We start from the raw sequence: 27,797 nt of genomic DNA on the forward strand, positions 1-27,797 counted from the left end.
AGCTAACAACAACATGGAGGACAAGCCTCAATTTCCTCATCTATGAAATGGGGATAACAGGATAACTAACTCATAAGCAAGGTATCGATAAATGATAGCCATTATAATTTTGAAAGGCAACATGCCTAGTTGAAAGAGCAAGTACGAACTCAGACATGGATGTAAATCCACACACGACTGAGGTAGTAAAATGTCTGAATCTGTGTTTGCCACTGAGAAATTAACATAATAAAATGGGCTTTATGGGTTGTTTCAAAGATTAAATTAAGCAAGAGAGTGACTGCTTTTAGTAGGGACGCAAGAAAGAGTAAACTTGTATGTTTCAATATTCCCTTCATTTACCTTGCATAACTCCGTGGGCCAGTGTAAATGAATGGAGTAGCATTATTTGTCAGGTACCACCTTACTCACCTTTAAAATTAGGAATGTGAGATATGATCATCTGTAAGGTAACACAGAGCTCCGAATCCTCATAAATGCACCAGAGGTTTTTAAGAATCAGGTGAATTAAATAACCCTGGAATCACTGAAAAACACCTTCCAGCTGCCAGAAGTCTTTTAGGTTTCACGCACATTTTGGTGGGGAAACTGAAAACTCACTAACATATTTAAGAAATTAATGGACATTGTATATTGCCAAATGAGGTGATTTTTTAAAAAAAAAATGGGTTTGAAGGGAAAAAGTATACCTCCTCTTTATCGGAGTCCAATTGAAGCCCTTTTGTTGATTCCTTTGGTATTGTTGCCTTTTAATATTTTATAGAGTTATTATTCCTTCTTCTTTCTCCACTACGTAATAAAAAAAATAGCAACTCAGAAAAGTTAACTGTTTCCGCTGTCTCTAATGAAGAATTTAGTCTGTTAGTTTAGAACTGCAACAAATTCTTTTTTAAGAATCAAAATGAAATTTGCAAATCAGCACGGGAAAAATTTAATTTTGAGCTTCAAAACATGACTGAGTTTTGCAAAAGAATACAATGACAATTTACTTTGTCATCTCCAGAGTTAACTGCGCACACACACGCACACAATCATACACATACACACACAAAATGTTTTCCTGACAGGCAAATCACAGCTAAAACTGTGAGGGGGGACGGAGAACGGGGGAAGTTGTGGATAAAAAGAAGGAAAAAAAAAAAAGTCCTTGAAAAAGCTAAGTTCCTAATCTCCTCCCACCAGTCTCTGTGAAGGATGACTTCAGCTCCTTTCTTAACTAATTCTGTCACTGTAAAATCCTACAGTCATTCTTCCACACATAAAGGACAAATAAGCTCAAGAGGAGGATCTAGATGCTTTCAGTTTTAACTATTCGCCAATGGTGGAAAAGGCAGAATGCCTAAGCTATGTCTTTGTGGCCAATAGGATAGCCGTGTATCTCCCACATGACTGGCTGCCCCTGTCTTTTCACATGGGCTGTAATTTAGTTCAATTCAGAACTGCAGATAGTACAGCTTTCACAGGATCAAGGGTGCCTGAGCACAAGTGGCTGAGTTCCGAGTGACTTTATGAAGCCCTTCTCTGCCTTTCTCTTGCCTGAAAACGAGGATTCTGCACCTGCATCAGGGAGAGTCTGGCAGGAGCCTCGGCTGTGCTTCCAGGGACAAGGAACTAGAACAAATAACCATTCTGAAATTGTAAGTACCTTTCTTTTCATCAAGAGTACTAATTCAAATAGTTTTATATCCTAAGCATCAAATATCTGCACATCGTTTTTTGAGGGTACTCTTTTACGTGTGTATCGGAGCGTCTCGAACTGGCAGGAAAATATTTCAGGAAGAGTTGTTGCCTGATGTGTCATGTTAAAGAATTAAAAATAAAAGGCAGACATGCCACAGAGTAGCAAGCTGCAGGAGGCTGCACACGCAAACATTGCTCCAACGCTGCTTTGTTCATAAGAAAAAATAAAGGCACACACATGTGTATTTCGTTCACTTCTTCTTTGCTCTTTATGTCTCGTCAGATTTGATCTATACCCAAGAAAAATAAAAGGCAAACTTTGCTGAGTCCACTGACAAGGGCACCATAGACTTTCCAGACATCTGACAGTTATTGTAATTAGCTATGAAAGACGGCTAAGACACTTGGGGGCAAATAGCTCTTAAATTCTAAACAATGGCTTCAAGCCAGGGCTTTCTTTTTATTTAGTTTTTAGTCATCACTTTTAATTCTATAATAATTCTAGAGGCTGAATGGGTTTCAGTGTTTTAGCCCACTAAATGTGAAATAAAGTCCCAGCAGAAATGAAGGCGGCTGAAAGTGGTCAGTGGAAAGATAGATGTGTCTCAGGACCCAGCCTTCCATGCATAAAGATTTTTTTTGAAATTCTTAATAGGGTGGAGTGAGGATGTGGAGGTGGGGAGGAAGCGTGCAGAAGCTTCTTTATAGAAGAATGCTGGAAGAATAAAACAATCGAGGATTTTTTCTGACTAGCAGGCAACCTACATGGGTAGCATCTAAGTTGCATTTACGGAAAGATTTTTTTTTTTCTTTTTTTGGTTAGAGTTTTAAACAGAAGCAGCGTACAAAGCAACTTTTTTTTTTTAATTTATAAAATAAATGCAAAGGACTGGGAGAAAACACTTCTGTATTATTTTTTCTTCTTACATTCAGTGAGGGTAATCTATCAATGCATTTTGCCTTTACTTCTAGAAGCATCCAAATCCTTAAAAAGTTAAAGCTAAGTCTCATAAGAAATTAAAAAAGGTAAATCAGATCAATGTGATTTTGACTGACGAAGAATCTTAACCACAAAGGCTCCCACCAAAAAGACAGTCTGTAAGAAAACATTGCCCTGGTCATTTTTAAAAGAGAATATTAACTCCATCAGTTATTGAAGAGGATTATTCAAAGGCTCCAGACATCACTAATTATGGCTTAAATAGACCTGCCAGAACAGAGCTGGTGTTCTAATTATAAAAGTCCAAGACGTTAGGATTCATTTTTTAAGGAGGGCTTGGACACACACTTGCACATCATCTTTTTTTAAATACACAATTTTTTTTTTTCTTTGTCTGCTCTCATGTTATCTACACCTCCCCCACCGCCGCCCACTGTGTGCTGAGACACCTGAAGGCTAGACATAATGATCAACAGAGCTCCAGCCTGTCTGGACTGCAGCCAGGTTTTTTTCCCCCTCTCTACAATCAAGGAGCTTGCACGCAATGCACGCCGAGCCTATTCCACCGCTCTGTGCAGATCCGGGATGGAAGTCTTACACATACTGCGGAAAGATTAAAGACAACAATATCCCCTTTCTCTTACCCCAGACAGCCTCGATTTTTAACCCTTTCATTACCCTTCAAGCCAAGACGTCTTAGCCAATTCAAATGCAGGTCTCAAGGGACGCTGCAACTCCTGCACCGTATTATACAGACACACACGCCTCATTTGGTATGGAAACCTCATCTCCACAGACCCCCGTCGCGATATTTAAGGGTGAACAGCATGCTAACCAAACAGAGCATAATTTGTTTGTGCGAGGAATGCATTTTTGAATGAACTTAGGCTGTATGAAATCTGGAAAAAGTCAAAGGTCTTTTTGGAAAGGTTCTTGTAAACCTCCCAGAAGGTTATGCCATTTCTCATGATGCTGTGCTTTAAAGCTTCTCTCTCTTTCTCTCATACATACTCACGCTCAGTCAGGCACTTATATCATTATACCACAGAGAAACCCAGGTTCGCTGGTGATGTCATCACATAGAAAATTGTTCCTTTGTGGGCAACGTGTTCAATCCCCTAATCGCCAGCGTCTGTTGGGTGTGTGCCTATAGGAAGTTCACGTGTTTGTGGGGTTAACCGACACCCACAGGAAAGGACTATTTTATGTGTAGCTATCTATCTCTTGAAGATGTGTTCATGGGGCCAGTATGGGCATATTTATCAAGATATATGTAGTCAGGCAGAGTTTCCTGGTTCTGGGAAGCCTTATTAATATGCTGGTTGAACATTTCAGAGGTGGCTGAATTTCAATGACATGAATAGGATGTAGAAACGGTGAGCATTTTGAAATCATTTGGATAAAAATGCTACAAGGCTGATGATTGCTGTACTTGGTGTTTCTTATTTGTTATTTAAAACTTTGCGGCCATTAAATCCTGTGTACCATCAAACTAATCGCTTAAGGAAAGGATCTTTTTGTACAAATGATTTGAAAGTTCATGTACTTTGATAGGGAGATTTCTCTGGTTAAAGGATAGTTGCATTTCATTTTTTGTGGCCTGGTAGAGTGCTTGTATTTATTTTCATGTCTGTTTTATGGGTCTTAACAGTGAATCATCACTCACCAAACAAGTGTTCATATTTTTTATGATGTATATATTTAAAGTACATTATTTTTAGCTTGCTTAACTCAAATAGAATAAAGTTTAATAATTTTATCAAGACACAGACCCAGATCTGAGATATAAATATAGAACAACTGTGCATACACACTCTCTTAATTTCCCAGTTTTGATATGTAATTTCATTTATCTTTATTAATAAGGAATAACTGTGTAAACTTACCATTTCACATATATATGAATACAAACACAAATATATATACATACATATATATTTGTATTTTCTTCTGATACTTCTTGCAGGCCGAAAGGATTATTTTTAAATGGATTTGCAAACATAAGTGTACAAACAACACTATTTATACATCAACACACAAGCTAATGAGATTTATTTTGCCAATGCGTTGTATGATTGTTTCAAAGCAAAAATTTTTTTTAATGTTCTTTTCTGTTTTAATGTTACTATTGTCGAAAAGAATATATAGTTTAAAGAACTGACATGTTTTGTGCCTAGAAAAAAACAAGCTACACAAGTTAAGTGACATTCTATGTAGTGAGACTTCAGTGTGAACAAATAAATAACTTTTTCTAGAAATTCTTGGACCTGACTGTATAATCTTTACATAAACAGTTCTTCCTATAAGTATATTGGAGTTCTTGCCTAAGGATGAATTATATTATTGATCTATTAAAGATAAAAAAAATGAACAAATAGTTGGATTTAAAATTCACCTACTTTCTAAAAACAAGACATGACATTGGCCACTGGGAATACAGGTCACTAAAAAGGCATCTTTCAAAGGAAAGAAGATAATGGACATGATTGAAATAGCTGAACTACGTAACGCCAATTCAAGAACAAATGGTTTTTCAGAGCATAACGGAGAAAGAACAATTTACTATAGTACAGTTTATTCTTCTTACACAATGGTCATGATTTATTTGAAATGACAGAACAAACACAGTAGATATACAAAACAACCAGTGGAGATGTTATGTCAGGGATAGATCAAGATTCTTGTGTTTTGCCTATTAGAATGTTCCTAATCCAATTATTATTTATTTATCTGAAGACCTTAGCTACAAATGAAACTCTTGCTGAGCATATGTTAATATTATAAATATGTAGGTCACGTCACATACATGTATGTAATATATACAGTATGTACATAATATATTTGAATATAACTTTGTAACCAAAAATAAATGTTAGTTTTGTATTACAATTAGAATTTATAAAAGTGTTCTCAAATTAGGATTTTTACATATTCTAATACAATGAAATTTTAATGACAGTTCCAACTAGCTGTATCTGTACCACAAGGGAACATGCTCAGATATTGGTTAAATTAATATATTGATGTTGTAATATGAAAAATGCCCCACCTCAAAAAGTATTTTAATCATATGGAATAATGACTCTAATTTTGCAACCAATATAAAATATTACCAAAAGAAACTCTGTTTCTTATCACTGTGAAGATGATTTCTAAAAGTAGGTTCTCATCATTTTTCTGTAGGAAAGGAGAAATTATTTTTTTTTAAAAACGTGACCTTTAGATGCAGGTCCTGAATTTTTTTTTTTTTTAGAGTAGTTGTCTGAGCACTGTGCAGAGAATAAACGAGCACTTCAAGTTGCCCTGAGAAAGGGGAACCAGGTTTGGCTGCTTCATGCCTCAAATTTTGTTCCTCCAAGCCTACAGGCAGACAACACTCAAAATTAATTTGAGTAAAAACGATTCAGAGTTATTTTTACAACGTTCAAAAGACCCATGGTCCTGTTGATACCCCATGTAGGAAAAGAATGCTAAGACTGATTGAATGTTCCACTGCCTGCAACTCAGCCAAGCTGAGTGAGCGCTGGGGTCAAATGGGCTCATGAATCACAGATAGGAAGTGAACTGTGTATTGCATATCTGGGGACTTAAAAAGAAACGTTTGGGATATTTTACCATCAACAGATTTTGGGGTTGATTTTTGGCACATCTTTCTAAACATCAAGCGGGCAGTTCAGCTGAAATAACTTTTGATATGTATAGCTAAGAGCAGATGGCCACGTGCTCCTTTCTTATTTAGATGAGACTTTTCCCTTCAATAACATCTTTCTTCCTGACCTGCTTAAAAATTCCAGCGAATGAAATCAGCACAGGATTTTCAATTCTAATTTACCATGTGCAGAGGAAGGGCCAGTAGAGAAATCAGTGGAGCCATTGTGAGGCTCACTGCCTCAGTCTTGTCTTTGTGTTTTACCCTACTTGCCAATCTAAACTAATTGAAAACATTTCATTTTTTATTAATATTGATATAGCTGTAATGTTAATACTTAATGAAAATTTTCAAGTTGCTTTTTCTATCCTTTCATCACAAGTAATCAAAAAAAAAAATGTACCTACACTGTCTCTCAACTTGCTGGTAAGCAATTTATTCCTTGAAAAATGCATTAAAATATTGTCATGATTATTGGATTAAGATGAAAGAATGTTGATACTAAGTAATATATTTGTGCCTTGTCACTTGGATAGGCCACTATTACTGGAAGCTTATGAATTTTAATATTGGATGCTTTTTAAAATTTACTGTGAAAATATTCACTACCTAGAATTCTTGGTTCATTATTTGTATACTGATTATATAAAGAAAAGTTTGTTTTCTGGAGACTTATTTGGACCTGGATTAGTAAAAGATGTCAAGACTAGAAGACTGATCTACATATCCAGTATAACTCAGCACGTCATAGATGCTGTAAAAGTTCCTGTTGGTTTTCTTTTTTTTTTTCTTTCTTTTTGACAAATTCTTTTTTTTTTTTTTAACTAAAGAGAAAGAAATTATTTTGGTGATTTGACAAGTTTTTGACTTAAATGGTTATCTTCATAGTTGACTTACTATTACAGAGTCAAAAGTGTTCCTTTTTAAAAAATTAATATTAAAATGGTAAATGTGTTAGATGAAAACAAGTTACCTTTTTGATACTTACATTAGTTTGACTAATAAAGATAGAGGGGAACATAAACCAAAAGTCCAATTTTTAAAGTATAGAGATTAAAAATTCAAATTAATTAAAAATTCAAGCACCATTGGAAAAATACAGAGGTGGCCTCCAAACAACACTACCTCCGATTTGGTATTCTTTGCTAATCCTTCTTCAGATAATGTTTTATCTCAAGCAAATCTACTAGTTGTCAAAAATGGGATGTCCTCATCAAAAACCACACTAGCAGAACTGTTTGAAAAATGCACGTCTTAAGAATGACTAAATCAATCAGTGTTTCTTTGCATCAGACTTACACAAAAATTTACATGTGTTTAGCCATAAGATTTATAACCGTGGAGGTATGTTCTAAAGCACCAACATTTAGTCAATTCCTTATGAACTTTATATAATCTCTGAGATCATCATATCTGGGGCTTTCGGTGAGTCAATTTGTGTTACCAATTTATTAGGATTCTCATCATGCCATTGAATGGATGTGTCGATTAATCTGATATTTGATATTTTTCCCACTGATTTCAAAATTTCAAAATTCCATTAGAAAAAAATTAATATATGGCAACGATTTAGCCCATCGTTATTCTCCTTCTCCCAAATGAATAAAATATACTTAAAAAAAAATAGGAAATTACAAAATCAAACAATGTATAAACAGAAAACCTGAGCATAATGAAGAGTCTGAAGCACTAAATGATACATATGTCTAGCTTAGTTATACTTTTTAGACAACAGATTTTATTGGCAATAAGTCTAACTCTGTATGTGTGAGGTGGTAGGCAATGAAATATTGTGACGATCACTCAGATCATATTAGTGTTGTAATTTTAGATGGTTGAAGCTAAAATGCCCAAACCAGATGGAATTAAATAAGGAATAGAACTCTGAGCTACTCCTATTTTGTCTTCTTCTATATTAATCTGGGAAAGGACAGACAAGCCTTGATTTCTTCATGATCATAGATTATCTTATCAAAATAAAAAAAAAATAGGGACTCTTTATTTGTCATTGAAAGGTGTTTTGGTATTTTCATTTGTGTGGGGGACATTTTTGAGATTTGCTACTCTTGTTTTTCTCCATGTATGCTGATTTCTGAAGTGTATAGCACAGAAGAAATTATGATCAGTTATAGAAACTTTGCAGCTGTGCAAAATGTCTGCCCCTCATCATCTCCCCTTTCCTGTTCTGTAAGATTGTGATGATGAGTCAGAGACAGAGATCCTTGAAAAACCCAGGCCTTCTCTAACTCTCTCGGGACACCATTTATATCTGTTTTCATGCTTCTTCTAATGGACCTTTCCCCAGACTATAGCATACTTTTGAACAGGAGATATTTCCCAGCCAGTTTGCAATATTCTCAGCTATTTCTCCTCAGTTGGGAATTTGCCTCACCCTTAATTGTAGAGCTCATGCTTCAAACACAGAGCTGTACATATACAGGGTAGACATGACATCAAAAGGATAAAGGTGGGAGCAGATGTCTTCGGCGGGCTGAAAATCTCCAGTGTTATAAACTGAGTGATGATCACGCTGCATTTGACTGGGAAGCTCTTACTTCCAGCATGCGGAGTATAGCCACGTCAGAGTGAAAGGCTTCTCCCAACTAACTACCACGTGAGGTGGGCACTCTTCTTATTCTTGGGATTCATACTTGATTTGGTGTATTTCCTCCAAAGAAATTTCTGCTTTAACTCAAAGGAACTAATTTCTCTTTCAGAAAATATTGGACTAGAGAAGAAAAAAACACACACACATGTGCAAAAGAGGTGAACATGTCTGTAAGGATATGAGCTTATAAACTGTATCAGACAGTCTGAAATTAAGAGAATACATCAAAAATTGATTATAGACATTTTCATCACGCAGATGGATTATCTAGACATTTATATGGAAATTAACCTCTGTGTAGTGGGACACCTGGAATAAACAAAATTTCCATTTAAGGTTTTAAATATTACTCTAAGTTTATTGCTTTAGGAACCTTCAGAAAGACAGATTTCACTGATTTGTATTGCTGTTTGATTGTTTTATTACTATTAGTCATTTAAAAAAAAAAAAAGGACATTATTCCAAGTACATTGAGATAAAGCGAAACACTCCACCACCACTCTGATCATTATGGACCACTTTACCAAGTGCCTCCTGCCCTGAAAGGAGTTAATGATTTAAGCTGACAACAGTGACTATGGAGAAATTCATTCTTTGGTTAGTCTGAGGACAGAAAGGGGTTAATTTTTCAAATCTCTGTGAAGAGGCAAAAAAAAAAAAAAAGGGAAGGTAAAATCCAAATGAAAGACTAAGCTGCTGGTAATTTGGTTGTATTTATGGATTATACTACATCTTGAAAAGAAGAAAATCAGAGCTGTAAGATGGCGCTGCAGGGATCGTCTGGACTTTTCACTGAGTCTAAAGTCTGTTTAGTCGATGCTTATTAAGGCCTGGTTTTGACCTTTGCCCTCCTCACTCCTCTCTGTTCCAGGTGCAACATTTTGCAAATGCTTTACCATTATTGGACCCTATGCGCAAGCTTCAAACTGGGGATGAATAGAGAATGTTGAGCATAAAACACAATCCAATAGTTACGAAGTCCACACTGAAAACAAAGTTAAGAAGCTATGTAAACTTATATCAATTTCTTTTTATAATTACTAAATAGTGACTATAGCTCTTCTTCAAGATATAACTAAGGCTATTTAAGTGCAAGTTAAATTTTAAAGCAGCTTGGTACATTTGCTATTATTAATCTAAGCAAGAACATATTTAAAATCAAGGTATCTATCTAAACTAACTTCGAGGTCATATAGCAAATCAAATATAATTATTTCTTTTATACTGTTATTTCACACTTACACTGTTAGTAATATGTGATCCTCTATGTTCTAGGCTTATTTATTTCCAAAAAAAAAAAAAAAGGATTAATTTTACTTTTAAAAATTGTGTTAACAAAAGAGAAGAACAAAATGTCTTAGTATCTTAGTATTATAGTAAAATACAATGAAACTTTTTTACTATAATAGTCCTATAAAGTGTATTTCTGTAGTTACATCTGGTGTTAGATAACTATAAGACAAAAGCCATTTACATGTATTCATTAATAGACATTTTGAATACAATAATGATGGTTATGTCTCTGAAATCTAATGTTAGAAAACATGCATAAAGAATAAAAAGCTACTCAAAACTAACTATGGAAACATAAAATGGGGACTGAAGCTACTCAGACATTTGTGTACATTCAAAGAATCTCAGGTTTTATTTTATCTTTCTGCTGACTATTTTGTTTGGCAGGCAATTTTCTAAATTATATAAATATACTCATTTTAACTATATATTTCTGAACTCTGGGAAAAAGAAAATCTCTAACTTTTGAGAAAAACAAACATTTTAAAAAATTTTACTAAAGGAGCAATATATAAACATTTCTTTTTAACTAGAAAAAGAAAACCTCATATTTAAAATATTTTTTAAAAAACACAGAAAAGTAAAAGGAATATAATTTACTACATATCTATGCTTCCACCACTGAGATTTAGCATTTTTAGTATCTTCCTCTATTAACTCCAAGTTCTTTTAAAAAAGAAACTATGTACCTTTAAACCCCCCTTCTCATTCTATTTCCTGATTTCTCTCTGGTTTTTTTTTTATATAGACACACAATCACCATCTTACAGTTTGTAAGCCATCTTTCATTTCTGTATTTTCACACTTTCAGCATCAGCTTTCTATCAAAAACAGTTTAACAAACAAAAGAGGTATGAAATATGAAATTCCTAAATTAGCTGTTTCTAAATTACTCTTAAAATTATTGAAAAATTGTTTTGAAATGAATCTATCCATTGTAAAATACATTTACATCCTTGTAGGTTAAAACCCATAAGGCTGATTAAATATCAAGATTTAAGTTGCAAAAAAAAAAAAAAAAAAAAATTCCCTCTGCCTAAGCTGTCTTCCATGTTTGCAAAAATGGACAAAATAATTCAAATTCTTCAGATACGGCTTTTTAAATTTTTTACTGTTTTCATGTTACATAAGGGATTGAGAATAAGGTTGAAATTGTTCAACTTTAACATTATCACTGTTGGCCCTATTTCACTGATTTCATAAAGAGCGTGTATTATACGCACCTTCATGTAAAAAAAAACAAAAAAACTAAACCCATAGGACTCCCACTCATAGCAATCCTATAAGAGCACAGGGCTGCTAAATGAAAGGTTGACGGTTCGAACCTACCATTCCACTCCGTGGGTGGAAGCTGTGGCAGTCTGCTTCCATAAGGATTTACAGTCTTGGAAACCCTATGGGACAGTTCTACTCTGTTCTATAAGATTTCTGTGAGTCTTAAGAGCCTTCATGTATTGATATTAATTTTTATATTCCTTCCTATTTTGGCATTCTGTAGGAAAGCTTATTTTTAAATACTCTGGGGTACCACAAAAGTTGCCTTTAGTTTGGTTTCCTAGAACAATATCAGCAATATCATAGTTAAGGAATGGGCACTGACTTTGAGATTGGTTTTTGCCTCTTCATCTGGATCCAGATTTCTCTCAAAAAAAAAAAAAAAAGGAAATACAGTTCTGAAAAAAAGCATATTGAAACCCAAATCCTTATCTGACCACTATGTTGCTATAGATGTGCCTGGTTTGTGCAGTAATGCACTGCCATGCAGACCTTAGAATGCTGCCATCTTTGCCGGGCATCAGGGCAGAAACCCACGTCGCACCTTCACTGGTATGATGTGTTCTTTTAAACATACTCTTCAGAGAAAAAACTTCAGCATTGCATAAAGGTGAGCTTTAAATGTGTATTTTCTTAGAGGTCCCTTACTAATTCAGCTGTTTGGACAGCAATGTATCAAGAGATACTTTAAATCAATTTAAAATTTAAGTCACGATCTTCATGCCTGAAGGGTAAAGATGCAGCTAAAATACGTTGGTTAGAGGGCTGAGAGTGCTGCTCACTGACCCGGTCTCCGCTCGCCTGGACGAGGTGGGAGCTACTTCAAGACCAGACCGCCGGCGCTCAGCAGTGAACGTGTACTCCCAGCAGGGCCTGCGCTAATAGAGTCTAAAGGTGAATGTAGAAAAGTGTGAAAGACAACAGCCTTTCTTCAGGTACAATCAAGAGTGTATTTTAGCCCTCAATAAACGTGACTCTTGATTTTTTATGTTAGGTGTACATTCAAAAAAAAAAAAACTGATACAATGATTTCAACAATTAAAAAATATATCGTTCTAAAATATCTCAATTATTTTTTTCTGTAAATTTTGTGTGCCAATTCATTTCTTCAAATCCATCCTATTTTTAATGTAAAATAAATTCAAGAGCGAGACAAGATGCTCTATAAAGGCTTTGTTTTTATAATTTGGCCAAAAACACTGAAAGCACATTTACTAATACTATTTGAACTTTTCATTTCTCTTTTTTCCTTCAGTCACCTGTCATCTTCATTAACCTTTAAGCTACCGGTGCTCTTTCCGTCCAGATAATTTTACAGTCGGTATCACTAATTTGCTTTTTTTTTTTTTTAAGTCCTGTCTCTCCAAAACTTCTGGTGAATTCATTCACTACCCCTCAGTATTCCTCTGTTTCTCAATATAATCTTGCAGCAATTAAGAAGAGCACTGGGTAGTGAGTCATAAGATATGTTACTAAATAACTGGCTGACCCTCTTTGCACCTCAATTTCCTCATTAGTAATTTAGAGAAGTAATGCTAGTGCCATCTTGCTGTGAAATTAACTAAAAAGGAGAATATTAGCAGATGAATGATTTCTGAACTTTCGAAATAATTTTAACACATATGTATGCCTAATGGAGCATAGTCCCAAACGCTGCCAAAAAAAAAAAAAAAAAAAAAACTCATTGCCATTGAGTCAATTCTGACTTATCATGACCCTATAGGACGGAGTAGCACTGCCCCATAGGGTTTCCAAGGAGCACCTGGTGGACTTGAACCATCAACCTTTAGGTTGGCAACCAAACTCTTAACCACCACACCACCCAAATGCTGACATAGACAATCCTATAGGGTCGCTATGAGTCAGGGATCTACTCGATGACAATGGATTGGGTTTGGTTTTGAGTGAAGCCCTGGTGGTGTAGTGGATAAGAGCTCAGCTGCTAACCTAAAGGTCAGCAGTAGAATCCACCAGCTGCTCCTTGGAAACATTTTGGGGCAGCTCTACTCTGTCCTGTAGGGTCGCTATGGGTCAGAATCGGCTGGGTGACAAAGTGGTTTTTTTAAATGGTCCATCCCTATTTAAAATATGGAGCCACATTTACAGTTTTTCAATACTATTCCTTTTAAGTATTTAATTTTCATGTTAGCTTCTTTGTATATAAACTTGATTCTTGTGTTTGCCTTCTGAAGGATGTTCTCCATCTGAATTTCCTGATTTCCTGCATAAGGTATCATATATAAAATCATATAGCTAGAGGGGGTCTTAACTAATTCTGAGCATGCATTTTATAGATGAGGCAATTTAGGTCAGGATACAAAGTTGTCACTTACGTGTAGCAATCGGCTTTGAGTAGAAACCGTCCTCTGAAAGAAAAATAATAATCCTGGACCATTGTGGTTGCATGACAGAAGGGATTCCCTGCAGGATAGATCTTAGCTCTATTACTTCAGCCCTGGGATATCACTGAGGGGGTTTCCCAAATGCTGATACAGACATTAATACTTAGAGTTACAAAATAGGCATTCTTAAAGCATTACTGAATGTGTCATATTTTAAGAGAGCACCATCACTATTTTTATCAGGGAAGTTGTTCCTTGAGGGACAGTTGAAGAACTCTGCCAAACATTTTTACCCTGAATTTTAACGATGCAAATTCTGATCTCTTGTTTATGAACCATTTAGGAGAACTGATCTATTATCTTGGTTAATTCTGATTATGCTCCAGGTTGAAAATAGTATATAACTGTAGTGTCATGTTAGTTGCCATGGAGCCAGCTCTGACTCACGGTTAGTTTAGTCCATTTCCAAAAGAATGAAAGATGTCAGTCCTGTGCCATCTTCATAATCTTTGGTATGCTTGAGTCCATTGTCATGGCCACTGTATTTTGAGTGCCTTCCAACCTCCGGGGGTCATCTTCCAGCACTATATTGAGCAAGATTCTGTTAAAAAAAAAAAAAACCCAGTGCCGTTTAGTGGATTCCGACTCATAGCAACCCTATAGGACAGAGTAGAACTGCCCCATACAGTTTCCAAGGAGCACCTGGTGGATTCGAACTGCTGACCCTTTGGTTAGCAGCTGTAGCACTTAACCACTACACTACCAGGGTTTCCAATATTCTGTTATGATCCATATAGTTTTCACTGGATAATTTTTGGAAGTAGATTGCCAGGCCTTTCTTCCTACTCTGCCTTTGTCTGGAAGCACCACTGAAACCTGTTCACCATGGGTGACCTTGTTGGCATTTGAAATACCAACGACATAGCTTCCAGGAGCGTAGCAACACAAAGCTACCACAGTATGACAAACTGACAGACAGGTGGTCATAGCTATAGTGTACATATACTAAACTTCCTTGAGGAATGAATGTATGGAACTGAACTTGTAGTTTCAAATTTCAGGAGCAGAGATAATATTAAAAACCAAATATCAAGAATGTAGCATTAATAATGTAAGTCCATGGGGGAAATATTAGACCAAGTAAGTTAAATAATAAATATAAAATGAATTTACTTGAAAAGTAAACAGTTATAACTGCATTGAGAATGTTTTTCTCCTGAAATCTATACAAATGGTTTAATTCACTCTTTCGGGAAATTGTAATCAACAACTATTCAGACCATGTCATAAAAGCTTACAATTAGAAACGAGTTTCTGAAGTCTATTTGTCCACCAAAATTATCTCTGTCCCTAGAATGAGCACAGAAGACATCCCAATTAAATTGCCTTTGTAAGTATCCATGAGATACAAAAATTAATTGTCATCTGCCTACTCATAATATAAAGCTGAAGAAATGCCTGTGATCTTCATCCTTAATTTTGTAAAAATATTACTTTATTCAAATGCACATATGAATCTCTAGAGGGAGAAAATGAAGCAACAAAAGTAAAAAGCATGGTAGAAAGTCATATTATGTCTAAAAAGTATTTTCTCGATTGAAAATATGAAATTAATTATTTAATGAAAATCACGAAAACTTTCAGTAATATTTACTTACGACAGGTTTGGGGGATAGTTGTTAGTACGTGAGGCCGTGATGCCTATGACACCCGCACCACCAGCCAGTGCGTGAGGCCGTGATGCCTACGACACCCGCACCACCAGCCAGTTTCAGTTGCTGTCGAGTCAGTTCTAACTCATGTCGACCCCACGTGTGTCAGAGGAGAACTGTGCTCCACAGGGTTTTCAATCGCTGATTTTTCAGAAGTAGATCACAAGGCCTTTCTTCAAAGGCACCTCTGGGTGGGCTCGAACCTCTAACTTTTCCATGAGCAGCAGAGCATGTTAACTGTCTATACCACCCAAGGATAGCTAGACTACACACACATCTAAATACACAGTACCTTATTAGTGATCAGATTTGGACTCGGGAGGGGAAACTTGAATCCCATGACTGCTTTCAAAGTTAATTTGAATGTATGCATCTCAATTCCCTTTATACCTTTTTTTTTTTTTTCCTGGAAATGGAATATTTAACCAAAGGAAGAACTGACCTAGAAAATAATCAGCTCCTAATTAACATGGGTGAAATAAAATTTAACAACATATTTTATGATCAAAATTTAAGTTAAGGTGGTTATTCATTTAATTATTATAATCAAGTGTTCAAGAGTTTGATTATCTTGTTTGTAAATAACACATTTTTTTTTTTTTTTTTTACCAGAAAGGGCCTAAGAGATGACCAGTAGACAAAGGAACTGAGGCCCCAAAAGAGAAGCAAGTAATCCAAATTCATGGAGTAAATTATCCTGAGTGATAAGAGTAGAATTATTTCAATTTCTCAAGCATCTTCTTAAAAATAAATGAGTGGAGGGAAACAAAAAGAGACGAAAGCACAACTGGCCCATTCGGCTAACACTAGTTCTGATAAAAAGCCCTACTAAGGACAAAGCTGCATCTGTTTGTTTTCATAAGAAACATCAAACTTCTTACAGACACTCTTAACCTCATCTGTAAAGGTCGTAATGGTACATGCCCTACATATCTCATAATAGAAGGAACATTTATTAAGTGCTTACTACCAGTAAATCATAGTACCAAGTCAATTGCATCTAAATCTCATCAAAATTCCTCTGATGTATATCCCATTATTAACCTATTTTCGGTATGAGATAATGAGAAACAGGGTGGTTGTGTACCCAAGATACCCAAAGGACAGAAAGACCCATTACCTGTGCTCCTAACTGCTTTGCTTCCTGGCTTTTCTACATTATTGTCCTGAAATATGGCTAATAGGTGGGGTGGGGACCTCCGAAGTAACAAAGCATTTTGCAAATGCAAGGTGATATTCTCGAAAGGATGCTAGTCCAACCTCACACTACCACCGTTGATCAATATTTGTATGTACAGGTCAAATCTCTCTAATGAGCTGCATTACAAGGAAGATTGAAATAGAACATATGTAAGCACCAGGGAAAAGCCCATTAATTTAACTTATTTATTTAAAATTCCTGTACACTGAACTGTCTGGAAATTCTCTGTAATAGGTTATATGTGTTTTATGGAATTGGTTTGTTTGTGTATTTCCCTATGGTTCACCAGTCTGTTGTTTTTATCTCCTTTACCTAATGAACGTGTTAGATTCTGCTATTCCGTCTAAATAGAAGTAATACCTCAAAAGCATATTAATGATGGCTGCAAATTTAAAAATTAATGTTATGACATTTCTGTAAATGCAGGGAGCTTGGCTCCAAGACAATTTACAGTAGCACAGAAGTCCAGCCTGTCATGGCTTCCATCCAAATGAATGTAACCACCAAGAATCCTTACAAGTCAGAACCACAAAACTGAGTCCAAGGACAGTGCTATCAAATTGTTACAGTGCTTGGCGTTTCATAATCACTCTCAAATGTTTCTTGAATGTTACCTCTGGGGAAGACATTGGGCATCAACATAGCTCATGTTCTTGTAGTTTAAAGAAAAGAAAGTCTGTAGACAATCTCTTCTTGGATCAGGATTAATGAGGTCTGTCAAGGATTACAAAAATATACTTAGAAATCTAAAAATCTCACGCTTCTCTTTTTTTTTTGGCTTTTTCTAAAATTTTATATAAACAACTAAATCTTGATTTAGTTAAAGGCTTGGTTGGACTTGTGAGACCTTCTCTTTTGTGACACTTTAAGCATTAATCAACTGGCTGTTTATAGATGTGAAACTATGACTCAAATTAACTCCTCTCTTGGGGAAGAAATGTAAGTCATTGCTCGAAAATTTTCGTTTTGGCTCTCAGCTTTTGGAAAAAAAAACAGTTCTTGATTTTTTTGTCAGATTGCAAAATTCACTACAGAAACTCGTTCCACAAACAACAGTAGAGCATGTTTCATTATACGATGCATATTTTTTTTTATTCACTTGAAAATATTGCTAAAGGTATCTACTATTTTAAGATACATGTCTAGCATGCCTATGTGCAGTTTCAGCCAACAATGGTAATATTTTTATTAAAGGTCAAGGGCAACATAATAGTAGGGGACTGGAAGTAATAGTGGCAAAATTTTTCGTCTGCAGTATTGCTCTAAATTCTAAGAAATTCTACACTAAACTTGAAACTATGTTCAAAAGTCATGCTGGCTAGAAGTCATGCTGGCTAGAAGAAGTTCCATGATTTAGGCCTGCCAAATAAGTACTCCAATCAGCCTTTGAAATGTTATTGAATAACTAATGCAAACATCATAAAAGGAATCTTTATTAGAAAAGTTTATATTTGAACATGTGTTCATAATTTTTATCTGGTTTCCTCCTCAACCTTCATATTCATGAATGATTTTGAGCCATTCACTGAAGTGCTCATGTGTTACTATAGATTTCTTTTCACCATATACACAAACAATAAAATTAAACTAAAATGGTGTCCCTGAAGAGTAGAAAGCAAAAGAGAAGAAGCTGACCAAATTGCATGCCTTATTGTCAGGGTGAAAGATAGAGACTATATCACTGTGCTACCTTAATTCAATACGTATTTACTAGTTATTGTTTATTCAAAATATTGTGCTACATGGTAAGGAGAATATCAAACATATGAAAAAACTTAGATTACACCCTGAAGGAGTTCATGGTCAATTTAATTCAAAGTAAAATAAAAATTACTTAATGGACCACATCTACCACAGCCACCACCAGCGTGAGTCCAGAACAATGAGATGTTGCCCAGCTACCACCACTGACTACTCTGACAGGGATCACAGTAGAAGGTCCTGGACAGAGCTGGAGAAAAATGTAGAACAAAATTCTAACTCAAAAAGAAAGAACAGACTTGCTCCCTGACAGACTGGAGAAACCCTGAGATGTATGGTCCCCGGACACCTTCTAGCTCAGTAATGAGGTCACTTTTGAGATTCACCCAACAGTCAAAGATTCAATAGGCCCATGCAACAAAACAAGACTAAAGGAGGGCACCAGCCCTGAGGCAGGGATTGGAAGGCGGGAGGGCACAGGAAAGCTGGTAATAGGGAACCCAAGGTTGAGAAGGGAGAGTGTTAACATGTCATGGGGTTGTTAAACAATGTCATAGAATAATGTGTGTACTAACTGTTTGATGGGAAACTAGTTTGTTTTGTAAACCTTCATCTAAAGTACAATTAAAAAAAGTAAAAATAAAATAAAAATTACTGAAGTCAACTTTTTAACTTAAGTACACATTTTATTCAAAATATATACTTAAGTTTAAAAAAAGGGCAAATCATCCTCTATGCCATTTTAGAACATTAATTTTATGATAATAATCTTACATTTGAGGATAGCAACCTCCTATGTCTGCATCCAAAATGAGCAAAAAAATTAAGGAATTGTATTTTCAAAATTACTTTTCTTTAATAATTTGCAAAGATAACTGACATTAATAATGATGACCAGAGGAGTTAAGATCCCAAGGTCTCAATATTATAGTAGTAAAAACTGGATTATGATCAACATAATTTTAGGATAAATTCTACTCATTTATTTCTAAAGTATTTGAAAATGAGAAGCCAAGAATTGATCAAATAAATCAGTTCATTATCAGGAAAATTAGACTCTTCTGCATTAATATTTCTTGTTTTGTACACTTTGAGGGAGCATTTAACAGATGATCACCACTTGCATTGATAATGCACTAAAAATGTGGTACCAAGTCATTATTATTTGACTAAAATCAGTTCAGTCTTTTCAAGTCTTAGAATGTAAGCATGTCATGAGAGAAAACAAATCACTAAGTGGGGGTATTTTCTATGTGTTCAAACAAGTAGCTTTTCTGCAGGCCATTTGTTCCAATAAATCCACAGGCATTTGGAAGAACTCAGATACACTTGAAATAACAACTGGGACCTTAAAATTCCTTCAGAGTTTTCTGTGTTCCATGATCCAATTTCATCAAGCCAATGATATCCTGGGGTGTAGATGGTCCCAGCAGGAGCACAGTTAGCATAAGCTGACCACATGTTCTAGGTCAGCTAAGTTCCAGTTATGATTCCCTCAAGAATCTTCAAGTTTAGGACTGGCTTCCTCTGGAGGTTTGAATCCCAGAAACTAGACACCATCAGGTTGATTCCGACTCAACCCCGAGTGTGTCAGAGTAGAACTATGCTCCTTAGGGTTTTTAATGGCTGATTTTTCACAAGTAGATCACCAGGACTTTCTCCTGAGGTGCCTCTGGGTGGATTTGAACCTCCCAACTTTTGGCTAGTAGCCTAATGCATTAACCTTTTATATCACCCATGGACTTGTGGTTTGAATGCCCTATACCATATCCCCTTTTCAGCCTACCTGAGAATCGAGAAAGTAGTGGTCTCAAAATCATTTTAGAGCAATGGAATGGATGAGATCACCCATGTCATGCTGCTTGTGAAGCTAGACATATGCAGACATAATACCTTTATCAAACTGTAATTCCTGGAATGGCTGGACTCTTGTAGTAATAGTAGCTCAAGGGACCATTGACATTAGATTCGCTGGTCTTCTGAGAGCCTAATTAACAAGTGAGTTCTTGCTACTTGTCACCTTGCAGCTTGAGTCTACAAATTAATCCCATTTATCAATCCAAAAACCAAACCTGTTGCCATCAAGTTGATTCCAACTCATAATGACCCCGTGTGTTACACAGTAGAACTGCTCCATAGGGTTTTCTTGGCTACAATCTTAATGGAAGCAGATCTCCAGGCCTTTCTTCTGTGGCACAACTGCGTGGGTTTGAACCACCAACCTTTCAGTTAGTAACCAAGAGCAAACGGGTTGTGCCACTCACGGACCCTTCATCCATCCATACAACCATCATTACCTTTATCTTCTTCTTCTATGTTCAGGGCAAATAGGAAGGAGCTTCCTTTGACCTTTTATTTATCCACAATTAACCTTAAAGATAATTAAGCCAGACAAGAGAGTCATACTTCCTAAAAATTGCCCACACCCATGTCAGGGAATCTGATTCATTCTGGGCATGGACCTGGGAGGAATAGTGGCAAAGAAAACTGTTAAGAAGACTTAAGGTAAGATAATATCCAAGAAAACATAGATAAAATTGTTTTAGAAAGAAAATGAAATTGCAGGGAGATAGCAAAGGAACACACGCTGTGAGGAATAAATGGAGGCCATGGGTTGCTGTGACCTGGGAATCAGAATGAGGCTGGTGAGGCATTGAAAACAATAGCCCACTTCTATTTAGGTCACATAGACTCAAGTTTGCAATGCTAGCTCTAAGAGATTTAAAGAGTCACAAAAGGCAGCCCCTCCCATTTTGTGCTCCTTCCTCATTTATGTGGAACAGCTATCTTGGTACTACACCAGAGTTGTATTCTCCTTTTCTGCTTCCGTTATAGGCTATCTCTAATAAGCCTCTCAGTATGAATATTGCTCTTTATTAGCCACCTCTAAAGTATTGACTCTGACATATACACTCTCTAGATTATGTTCTTTAGTGCATGATCTTATCTCCCATAAATCCCTTTCAAAAGTTTCAACAAAATTGCCATACCTTTCAGATGGCTAAGCTTTAAGACACTAGAGTGGTGTGGGGGGTAGATTTTTATTGGTGGTGCAGTGGTAAAGAGCTCAGTTACTAACCAAAATGTTCGCAGTTCAAATCTACCAGCCACTCCTTGGAAAACCTATGGGGTTACTATGAGTCGGAATCGACTCAATGGCAGTGGGTTTTATTGATTTTAATGGCTTTTCTCATTGGATAGAAATTTCAGCTCTGATTTAATAAGAACACTCAAGGGAAGAGATCATAATACTGGAATATTAAAAAATTGAATGCATAAAGACCAATATCCTAGGCAGTAGTGAGCTGAAATGGACTGGTATTAGCCATTTTGAATTGGACAATCCTATGGTCTACTAACTGTTGTTAATGAGCCTTCCTCCAATCCTGATGCCCCGTTCTTCTTCATATAGTCCAGCTTGTATTATTTGCTCAGCATACACGTTGAACAGGTATGGTGAAAGAATACAACCCTGACGTACATCTTTCCTGACGTTAAACCAATCAGTATCCCCTTGTTCTGTCTGAACAACTGCCTCTTGATCTATGTAAAGGTTCCTTATGAGCACAATTTAGTATTCTGGAATTACCATTTTTCTCAATGTTATCCACAATTTGTTATGATCCACACGGTCTAATGCCTTTGCATAGTCAACAAAACACAGGTAAACATCCTTCTGGTATTCTCTGCTTTCAGCCAGGATCCATCTGACATCAGCAATGGTATCCCTGGTTCCACATCCTCTTCTGAAACCAGCCTGAATTTCTGGCAGTTCATTGTCAATATACTGCTGCAGCCATTTTTGAAAGATCTTCAGCAAAATTTTGCTTGCATGTGATATTAATGATTTTGTTCTATAATTTCCACATTCGGTTGGATCATCTTTCTTGGGAATAGGCATAAATATGTATCTCTTCCAGTCAGTTGGCCAGGAAGCTGTCTTCCATATTTCTTGGCATAGACAAGTGAACACCTCCAGTGCTGCATCTGTCTGTTGAAACATCTCAATTGATATTCCATCAATTCCTAGAGGCTTGTTTTTCACCAATGCCTTCAGAGCAGCTTGGACTTCTTCGTGAAAAAGACTTGAAGCACTTACTGATAAAGATCAAAGACTTCAGTATGGATTGCACCTCCACATAAAGAAAACAAAAATCCTCGCAACTGGACCAAGGAACAACATCAGGATAAACAGAGAAGAGATTGAAGTTGTCAAGGATTTCATTTTACTTGTATCCACAATCAACAACCATGGAAGCAGCAGTCAAGAAATCAAAAGACGCATTGCATTGGGTAAATCTGCTGCAAAGGACCTCTTTGGAGTGTTGAAGAGCAAAGAAGTCACCTTGAAGTCTAAGGTGCCCCTGACCCAAGCCATAGTATTTTCAATCGCATCATATGCATGTGAAAGCTGAACAATGAATAAGGAAGAATGAAGAAGAATTGATGCCTTTGAATTGTGGTGTTGGCAAAGAATATTGAATATACCATGGACTGCCAAAAGAACAAACAAATCTGTCTTGAAAGAAGTACAACGAGAATGCTCCTTGGAAGCAAGGATGGCGAGACTGTGTCTTACATACTTTGGACGTATTATTAGGAGGGATCAGTCCCTGGAGAAGGACATCATGCTTGGCAGAGTACAGGGTCAGTGGAAAAGAGGAAGACCCTCAAAGAGGTGGATTGACGCAGTGGCTGCAACAATGAGCTCAAGCATAACAACGATTGTAAGTATGGCTCAGGACCAGGCAGTGTTTCGTTCTGTTGTGCATAGGGTCACTATGAGTCAGAACTGACGGCACCTAACAACAACAGCAACGATGGTCTACTATGCTGGGGATGGCAAATTGAAGAGGAATGGCATCACATTCATCGGCAAAAAGAACTGTTATAGATTGAAATGTGCCCCTTAAAAATATGTGTCAACTTGGCTAGAACATCATTTCCAGTATTGTGTGGTTGTCCTCCATTCTGTAATTTGATGTAATTATCTTGTGTGTTATAAATCTTAACCTCTAGATGTTAATGGGTGCCCTGGTTGCTCAGTGGTTAAGAGCTCAGCTGCTAACCCAAAGGTCAGCAGTTCAAATTTAACAGTTCATCCTTGGAAACCCTATGCGGCAGTTCCTACGGGGTGGCTATGAATCTGAATGGACTCAACAGCAACAGGTTTGGGTTTTTTTATGATGTAAATGAGGCAGGATTAGAATCAGTTATTTTAATGGGGCTGAACTCAATTTATAGGATTAGGCTGTATCTTGAGTCAATCTCTTTTGAGATATAGAAGAGAGAGGGACTTCATACCACCAAGAAGGTAGCACAGTGAGTAGAGCATGTCCTTTGGACCCAGGGTGCCTGCACTGAGAAGCTCCTAGATAAGGGGAAGATTGACAATAAGGACCCTCTTCCAGAACTGACAGAGAAAGAAAGCCTATCCTGAGAGCTGGGGCCCTGAATTCAGATTTCTAGCCTCCTAATCTGTGAGAGAATAAACTTGTTTGTTAAAGCCAACCACTTGTGATATTTCTATTGTAGCAGCACTGGGTTACTAAGAAAAAAAAAACATTTCAAGATCTATCCTGAAGTACAATGCTGTCAGTGATAAGATAATATCCACATGCCTATAAGGAAGACCAGTTAATATAATTATTATTCAAATTTATGCACCAAGAATTAAGGACAAAGATGAAGAAATGGGAGATATTTACCATCCTCTGCAATCTGAAATTGATCAAACATGCAATCAAGATGCATTGATAATTACCGGTGATTGGAATTCAAAAGTTGAAAACGAAGGATCGGTAGTTGGAAAATACAGTCTTAGTGATAGAAATTAAGATGGAGATTGCATGATAGAATTTTACAAGACCAATGACTTATTCGCTGCAAATAGCTTTTTTTCTACAACATAAACTGTGACTATACACATGTACCTCAACAGGTGAAATACACAAGAATCAAATCACCTACATCTGTGGAAAGAGACAATGAAGTTCAATATCATCAGTCAGAACAAGGCCAGGGGCTGAATTTAGAGCAGAGTATCAATTGCTTACATGCAAGTTCAAGTTGAAACTGAAGAAAATTAAAACAAGTCCACAAAAGCAGAAGTACAACCTTGAGTATATCCCACTTAATTAGGGACCATCTCAAGAATAGATTTGATGCACTGAATACTGTTGACTGAACACTGGACAAGTAGTGGGATGACATCACACACAAAGAAGGCAAAAGGTCATTAAAAAGACAGGAAAGAAAGAAAAAACCCAAATGAATGTGAGAAGAGACTCTAAAAATTGCTCTTGAGTGTAGAGCAGCTAAAGAAAACGGAAGAAATGAAGTAAAAGAGTTGAACAGAAGATTTCAAATGGTGGCTTAAGAAGATAAAATAAAGTATTATACTCAAATGTGCAAAGACCTGGAGTTAGAAAACCAAAAGGGATGAACACTCTAGGTATTTCTCAAGTTAAAAGAACTGAAGAAAAAAATCAAGACTTGAGTTGCAATATCGAAGGATTCTACTAGCAAAAAATTGAACTACTCAGAAAGCAGCAAAAGAAGGTGGAAGGAACACACAGTCACCGTAGCAAAAAGAATTGATTGACATGCAGCCATTTCAGGAGATAGCATATGATCAAGAGCAGATTGAAGGAAGAAGTCCAAGCTGCACTGAAGCCATTGGCGAAAAACAAGGCTCGAGGAGCTGATGGAATACAATTGAGATGTTTCAACAAACAGTTCCAAAGCTGGAAGAACTCACTTGTCTATGCCAAGAAATTTGGAAAACAGCTACCTGGCCAACCAAGTGGAAAAGATCCATATTTGTGCCCATTCCAAAGAATGGCAATCCAACAGAATACAGAAATTTTTGAATAATTTCATTAATATCACACACAAGTAAAATTTCGCTGAAGATCATTCAAAAATGGCTGCAGCAGTACACAGACAGAGAAATGCCAGAAATTCAAGCTGGATTCAGAAGAGGCCTTAGAATGAGAGACATCACCGCTGATGTCAGATGGATCTTGGCTGAAAGCAAGAATACCAGAAAGGTATTTACCTGTGTTTTATCAACTATCCAAAGGCATTCTGCTGTGTCCATTGTAACAAATTATGGATAAAGTGAGGAAGAACAAGGGGGTACCAAGTGGTTTAAAATCAGGAAAGGTGTACGTCAGGCTTATACCTTTTCTCGGTACATATTCAGTTTGTATGTTGAGCAAATAATTCAAGAAACTGGACTGTAGGAAGAAGAACGCTACATCAGGATTGGAGGAAGACTCATTAACAGCCTGAGATATGCAGATGACACAACCTTGCTTCCTGAAACGGAAGAAGACCTGAAGCACTAACTGATGAAGATCAAAAACTACAGCCTTCAGTATGGATTATACCTCAACATAAAGAAAACAAAAAACCTCACTACTGGACCAATAAGCAACATCACGATAAACAGCGATAATATTGAAGTTGTCAATGATTTCATTTTACTTGGATCCACAATAAATGCCCACGAAATCAGCAGTCAAGAAATCAAATGATGCATTGCATCGGGCAAATCTGCCACAAAAGATCTCTTCGAAGTGTTAAAAAAACAATGATGTCACTTTGATGACTAAGGTATGCCTGACCCAAGCCATGTGTCTCGGCCATCTAGTGCTGCTAAAACAGAAATACTACAAGTGGATGGCTTTAACAAACAGATGTTTATTCTCTCACAGTCTGGAAGGCTAGAAGTCCTAGGCAATAGCTCCAGGAGAAGACTTGCTGTCTGTGTTGGCTGTGGAGCAAGGTACTTGTCATCAATCTTCCTGTGGTATAGGAGATTTTCTGTACAGGAACCTTGGGTCCAAAGGATGCACTCCTCCCTGCATTGCTTTCTTGGTGGTATGAGGTTCCCCAACTCTCTGCTCACTTCCCTTTCCTTTTATCTCTTATAAGATAAAAGGTAATGCAGGTTACATCCCAGTGAAACTCCCTTTACATTGAATCAGTGATGTGACCTGAGTAAGGCTGTTACATGTCACCCTAATCCTCTTTAACATAATTTAATCTTGCCTCATTAACCACAGGCAGAGAATAGGATTTACAATACGTAGAAAAATTACATCAATCACAAAATGGTGGAGACAATCACACAATATTGGGAATCATGTCCTAGTGAAGCTGGCAGATATTTTGGGGGGACACAACTCAGTCCATGGCACCATGATATTTTGATATCCTCATATGGATGCGAAAGCTGGACAATGAATAATGAATTGATGCCTATGAATTATGGTGTTGGTGAAGAATATTCAACAAGTCTGTCTTGGAAGAAGTACAGCCAGAATGCTCCTTAGAATGGAGGATGGCGAAACTTCCTCTCATCTACATTGGACAGTGTTATCAGGAGGGACCAGTCCCTGGAGAAGGACATCATGGTTGGTAAAGTAGAGGGTCAGCGAAAAAGAGAAAGGCCCTCAATGAGTTGGACTGACACAGTGGCTGCAACAATGGGTTCAAACATAGCAACAATTGTGAGGATGGCTCAGGACCAGGCAGTGTTTTATTCTGTTGTACATAGAGGGTCACTCTCAGTTGGAACTGGCTTGACAGCACCCAACAACAACAACAGGAATGCTGTAGTAAGGCAGAGTTGTAAACCTCTACCTTGGTCCCTTCTTTGGTTAAAAGTCATTAGTTAAGAGGTTTTATAAAGACAACACATATAAATTCTACAAAACAGCACAATTTGTGGCAAAAATTTTTTTAAAAAAAGATGTTTGTTTTGTTTTTGGTCCAGTGTATATTCTCCAATAGAGCAAAAGAAGGTATAATATAGGTGTTTGCCATCAAAAGTCTTAATCTGTATTCATTTGATTTATTATCCCTAATTTAGTTACATTTTATAACTTTACCTCAAAGAAAATTACATGACAGCACAGCTAGAAAGAAGAAGTAGATTTAGGTTTTTTTAAAAGAAAAATATTAGTGTGTGAAATTTGGAGCCAGTCTGAGTCACTATTTAAAAAATTGGGTCTCATAATAATAGTATGAAATATATGTAAATATATGTTGATAAATAATTCTTCATTCTTATAAAAAAGACAACCCCCTCCCCAAAGAATACATTAGATGACTGGGATCTTGGAGGCATTCAATAAGTAGAACCCTTATCTCCACTCAAGTTCTGAAATGAAACAAAAAGTAAAACAGATGGAGAAAGAAAAAAATATTTTTATTACTGGTAAGTTGACCATACATTTTAAGGAATATGGCTTACACTTCAAAGGTTGGGGACTGACACTTGACAGCATGGAGAGGACACGCATTCTGCAAGCTGACCAAAGAGTGAGAGAGAGATATGCTGGCTCATGTGCCCAGTTTTTCCTTCCAAACTGCCCAATTAAATGC

At 36.6% G+C, this 27,797-nt stretch overlaps 1 long non-coding RNA gene across 12 annotated transcripts in view; it reads left to right on the forward strand.

The window, feature by feature from the left end:
• The first annotated feature begins 1,099 nt into the window (after positions 1-1,099).
• The window catches only part of LOC111750700 (uncharacterized), a 231,195-nt gene continuing 204,497 nt past the window's right edge, over positions 1,100-27,797 (forward strand). For 8 of the 12 annotated variants that reach the window (XR_010318764.1, XR_010318763.1, XR_010318762.1 and 5 more), the window contains exon 1: positions 1,100-1,637. This is a non-coding gene — a long non-coding RNA (uncharacterized LOC111750700). The remainder of the gene's footprint in view (positions 1,638-27,797) is intronic. The other 4 variants (XR_002785768.2, XR_002785769.2, XR_010318769.1 and 1 more) reach the window with 4 other exon arrangements.

Source organism: Loxodonta africana, chromosome 20 (assembly GCF_030014295.1).
Source record: "Loxodonta africana isolate mLoxAfr1 chromosome 20, mLoxAfr1.hap2, whole genome shotgun sequence".
NCBI classification, from domain to species: domain Eukaryota; kingdom Metazoa; phylum Chordata; class Mammalia; order Proboscidea; family Elephantidae; genus Loxodonta; species Loxodonta africana.